Here is a 6,374-nt window from a genome sequence, read left to right on the forward strand (position 1 = left end):
ACCCACCCACACACATTCCCAAATGGTGGGCTTCTTCAAATGATATCCGTGTGACAAAAGTTTCCCAATGATGGGCCTTGGAAGATAGGCCAGCCCGATGGCAGTCTCTAGTCTCTACATATGAAACCCGACACAAAAAAAATCTGAAATTGGTTTTATATACCCGGATTTTTACTACCTGAACACGTCCCCGACCCTACCAGTAGAGTACGGATAGAGTATGCATTTCAGTACCAAAACCCGTACCCGGAACCAGATCCGATTTGTACTACGTAATACCCAAAATCCGGAACCAGGTTTTTTCAATACCTGAGACCGGGTATTTCAAATATCCGATCTATACTCGTAAAATACCTGAAAAATATCACAAAATACCCCAAAAATGTGCATTTCCTTAAAAAACTCAATATATACCCGAAACATATCCGGGAAAAAACCCGAATATAGGGTTTTTTCAATACCCGAAAATAGGGAATTCAAACACACGGTTTTAGAATACCCGGCTCTATAGCTGACCCGAACCTGGTGCGTAGGGTATGAATTTTAGAGACACTACCTGGACCCGAACCCGACATGGGTATTGCCAATACCCAATAATACCCAAACCCGGTTCCATACCCGAAACCGGATATTAGAAAAACCTGATTTGTGCACCTCTAATCTCAAGCCCTCAAGGTTTAAAAATTAAAACTTTAAAATTTAAATCAGTAATTGATCTTAATATCTCAATTTAATATAATATGGTGTGATTTTACTTTGGTTAAATATATTAGTTAAATTTTAATTATAGTTACATACTTACATCTACTCTTGTTTTTTTCCACCTCTTATACTTTCTTCCCAAACTAGTGTCGATGATAAAACTATTTACCAAATAGGTGTTACTAGAAAAGTATTTACCAACATAGTGTTTTGAAAAGTATTTTATTTCTCACTCCTAATTTTATTGAATAAACCAAGATGTTCTCTCTTATCATCTTATTTTAAAACTATAATACTAATTGAACACTAAAATAAATAATGTTTTATACAATTCAGTATGTTCTCTTAATTTTTTTTGACATTATTTAAAATGTGCAATGGACATATTATTAGTATTTATTTAAAACTAGTATTTCAAAACCCCCGCGTTGCGGGGGTTGTGAAACCATGTCAATCGATTTTTCTCAATTTTGATCATGGTTTTGAAAAACGACAAACTAATTCAAAGTGCAGTTTCAAATCATCATCATCATCATCATAGCTCAAATGAATGTAAATAAATCAATGATACAAAACAAAGGCTCAGATCTCTAATACGGTTGCAACATCCGTTGCCGTTCCAAATAATAGAGCGTCATCATAGCAAACGCGTGTACACACAAATAGCCAAGGCTGCCCTTTGACAAAAAGTTCAAATATGCTGCGAATTTCAACTCGAAAGCAATTTCAACCTGTTGGTAAAAGTTACAATAGCTTTAATTTAATCTCAAACTTGAACCTTGAAACCAAAAGCAAAAAAAAAAAACAACAGAAAGAACAGAAAAAAAATAGGAAAAGAGTGTTAAAAAATATGCCTAAAAATAGAAGTGAAAAAGAACACAAATATGTTCTCATTGCAGCAAACAAAATATAAGAAAACAAATAAAAACCCACAAATCTGTTAATAAATATTGTGGTTCAGATATTGAGAAATACACCATGGCTGCAAATCAATAGCTTGCAATGTGAGGGAAACAATTGTTTCTTACACATAACCATCCAAATTGTCCTGCCAAGATGTAGATAAACAATACTTTAATCCAGTCGAACACATGTAAGTTGATCATCATCATCATCGTTTTAGATAGAATGTAACCTCAAAAACATAAAGCAAACAACTCTACGTCTTGTAAAAAAACCAATCATAAGATTTCCTTAAAACTGCATTCAAGTGTTCATAATTACAGTAAAAAAATAAAAATTAGCCTTTAAACGAATAAGAAAACGAACCATAATAGGCTCAAATACATCATCATCATATCCGTTATCAGTGAAACCATGTCACGTAAGTCGTACAGCCTGCGACAAAACACTGAATCACAGTCGGCAGATGCCAAATTGGCTCAATCACCACCAACGATTACGAATCGAAGCCTGGTAACGATAGACGATCATCATCATACGCTCAGACACATGATCATCATAGCCTTTGTCAACCAAGCTGCAGCAAAGTAACGGTAGAACATTATAGAAAATTACACATGTAAAAAAAGAACTTTTAGAAAGTGTTTCAGTCAATATGATGAAATCGAATGGCCGATTGGATTAATTTATTTTCTGATTTAGATTTTAAAAAGTCAACTGCGTCTATTTTTAAGGAAACATGTCAATTGGCTTTAGGATGTAGCCTTTAAATAGTCAACTGTTCCTCAGCACAAGTTTTGATTTGTTGCTTACGAGCACTTTTTTCAAGTAAGTTTGTCACTGTATAGTTTGTTTGACCTACATACTTTTATACATGGTCTACAGGGTGATCACACTTTTGAGTCAATGATCACGGTTCGATCATGCTACAACTTGACAATTCAATCAAGAAGATCAATCTCGGTCTTATGAAGCTTCAACACTAATCGGGTTGAAGGCCATATTCAAACCTATATGATGATACAATTACAAAATGCTATTATGATTTTGCCACTCATGAGCTACTATGGGAAATATTCACTCAACATTACAAAAATCATTTCAAAAATAGTTCATATCGCCTACTAGCGAAATCGGCTGTCTACCATAGGCTCATTAAAACTATGGTGTAAATATGTATGCTTGAAGATGTGTTTTCATAGGTCTACACCTAATTGGTAATTTTTGTTCTCCAATTTGACACTTTAACCATAAGCAGCTTATGACACACATTAAATGGCAGATCCGTGATCAAAGAGAGAAAAAAAATGAAACGAAAAACATGGCTAAACAACCTTTTTGGGAACAGCACAACCCAAGGCATCAAACAAAAAACCCTATAATTTTGGAAGGATAACGGCTATAGTTTTGGTAAGACTTCACGTGTGAAAGACAAACAAAAAGTCCTTGAATATACTTTGTAAACCCTAAAAGAAAAAGGGTAATTTGGGTCCTTGCCAAACCTGCATATATTTTTGTATTGTAATTTAACTGGCACCGTGTGAAATTTAATTTTAGTTTTAAGCATATCTATGCAACAACACATAAATGTTCCACACACACACGGGCCGATGGCTATTATGTAAGATGTGTAGACGCTAATTGCTTCATAAGCAACCGACTTCATATGCAACCAACAAAGAAAAAGAATCTGTTGCTAACCTTCGTAACAAAGGAAAACAAATAACTTACATTGTCCCGCGGAGTTCCGTCGCAACGCGGCGGGTGAACCAACTAGTTATTAGTAAAAAACAAGTTCTAAAAAACGTTGTTTTATAGAGTTTTTTATTTCTTCTAAAAAGCATTTCTTCAAAATATAATTTAAACCCAAATTTTCTTTTAAAGAAACAAATTTCTTTGAAGTTTTTTTCAAATGAAAATATGTTATTAAAAACGTTTTAATAATAAAAATGATTTTTAATTAAACATCAAAACAAGGGGTTTCTTTAAAAAAATGAAAAAAATGACTTTCCTTAAAAAACATTTTTCTATACTTGAACATTTAGAAACTATTCTTTGTGCAACTAAAGATTTTTTTAGATACACAAAAGAAAACTATTACTCCTAATATTTTTTAATGGAAAAACGGTTTAATAGAGAAAATTTTAACAGAAACTTTTTATTTATAAAATATTTCTTATACTTCTATAAAAAATCTGTTTTTTCATTATAAAAAATTATTAACATTTTTTATTAAATAGAAAAACTATTGAAACATTTTCCTTTAAATTGTTCGTTGTTCATTTTGGGATAATAACTATTAAATACGAAAAGAATTTTTTTTAACGTTTAAAAAGACCTACACAAATTTTTTTATTTTCTTATGTAACTTTCTCAAAAAAAAAACATTTTTTAGAATTAAAGTTACTCTTTTACTCAATGAGATAAGGAGTGAGAAACAAATGTTTCACAAAACACTATACAAGTAAATACTTTTTAAGGAACACCTATTTGGTAAATAGTTGTTTCACCAACACTAGTTTGGGAAAAAACTCTTATCTTTCTTGCTTCTTAATTCTTTTCAATTTCGAAAGAAAGCTTTCCTTCCCATTTTCTTCTTTCTTTCTCTCCTTTTCTTTTCTTTAATGAAACTCGGGAACACCCATTTTGGTTTTTCCTTCCATTTTTCCTTTAATAAAACTCGGGAACACAAGCCTTTTTTCCATCCCTCCATTTCATTTTCTTTTCTCTCTTAAATGAAATTCGGGAACACTAAAAATGAAAAACTAGTTGCATCATATGAGAATTTGTGCACACACTTTGTTTCCTAATGAAATAGAGTTCTAGTGCTTAAACTTACTATAAGTCTCAAATTTTCACTATAAAAATGTGCCTAGCTAGAATGTACTTATGTACTTTTCAGTTCAAAAATATTTATTTGGAAAGACAGCACTATCTAGAGTCACAGGTTATATATTCTTGTCTACATAATATGTATATGCACTAAATGGGCAGGTAAAGGTCAAATTGGGTTAAGTGAGAACATGCAGTTTTTAATGCAGTTGGTAACATGTCCAATTGGTTTGGATTGACCCACAAACATTTCACTGTGTTCTTTGTGGGATTAAGATGAGTGTGCTATCTTAGGTTTGGTGGGTGCTCACTCTATACTATGTCAAAAAAATATCCCAAACAGGTGTGATGACGTAGGTATCCTTATCCACTCACAAGCTTAACAATAAAAAAGTAGCTCACAAGCTAAGGAAGCTTAGGTATAAAAAAACAGCAAGCATAAACTGTTAAATGGGGAAGCTCGACACTTGCTCAGCAAGATTCCTAAGTTGACCAATAAACTCATGCTATAGTTGTCAGAAAAAGTCACAACTGACCAAAAGCTAGTGCATGCCATAAAGTAAAAGTAACTACAAGACAAATAAAAGCTGAGCGAAGGTTACACGGAAATGGCATGCACCCAGTCTGCATGACCTGAAAGAAAAGCTGACATTTTCCACTTAAAAAGCTTAAGCTTCTCTTAGAGCTTCTGCTTACCTATAAAAGGAATATTTCACCAAAGGTATTCTCATTCACCCAATTTTCTTTCTACTCTCTCTCTCCATACTTATCATTCTTTTCAACCAACATATCAGATTTCTTATTCTCACGCTGGAGGTTGATCGCAGGAGACTACCTCATACGGTGAGACTAACCGGTCGTGTTCTTCTTTGATTATTTGCAGGATATGAAGCTTCGATAGACACATACTCTTAAAACGTCATACTATTATTGTTAGATATATTCGTTGTAGCAACACGGTGTAAGTTTGATAATTTCACAGTATCCGCTAAGGAAAAACTTTCATTTCCTTTCATAGAAATGAAAGGAAATGATGATCAATCTCCGATGATCAATTTCCATTACCGTATTAATTGGTCAATCTCCTTTTAATTCCTTTCTAAATATAGTATTGATTATTAATTCAGCATACCGTATTAATTGGTCAATCTCCGTTGATTGAATTATTAATGCCATAAATTATATTTTAAACATACATAATATTAAAAAATATTAGTATAATAATTACGTGTCATAAATATATTTTCTTTAACATTGAAATGTATATACAAAAGAGTTTATGTTTAAAGAGTAGATTAACATTAAATTTTTTAGACATCTTCATATTGGAGAAAACTATAATGATTTTTTTTAATTTTTTTTTACAAATATCCATTCTTAAAAATCATAGACATATTTTTCATTTTTTATATATATTATAAGACTATTGTGATAGTTGAACAACATTGTGTTTATAAGGACAACATGAAAGCTGTTCAAAAAGGAAAATCTGGTGTTTTTTTTGTGTATGGCCGAGTATGGAATGTTTAACGTTTTTGTGAAAGACTTTAGTTACTTCTTTTACATCTAAATACCTCATTGTTTTAAATGTTGCTTCCAGTGGCATTGTTTTATTATTGTACACCGATGGTAGAACAATTTATTCTCAATTTTTAAAATTTAAATATATTTAATGATATAAAACGATTATATTTGTAATATATTTTTTTTATATAATATAAAGAGACTTAATTATCTTTTTTTATTTGTATTAAGTTATTTATTGAAATTCATACATTAATTTATTCCGTGTAATACACGTGTTTTTAAAGCTACTTATATTATATAATGCAAGTTAAATGACGATACTATTTATATGATTCTATCATTCTTGGAGTCGATGCCTGGGCCTTGGCATACGGGCCAGCCCAATGAGTCTTCGGAGCCCAGCAGACATG

This window comes from Bidens hawaiensis, unplaced genomic scaffold, assembly GCF_021521415.1.
Source record: "Bidens hawaiensis isolate Kalapana, Puna unplaced genomic scaffold, B.hawaiensis_p1.1 tig00016565_1, whole genome shotgun sequence".
Lineage (NCBI taxonomy): Eukaryota > Viridiplantae > Streptophyta > Magnoliopsida > Asterales > Asteraceae > Bidens > Bidens hawaiensis.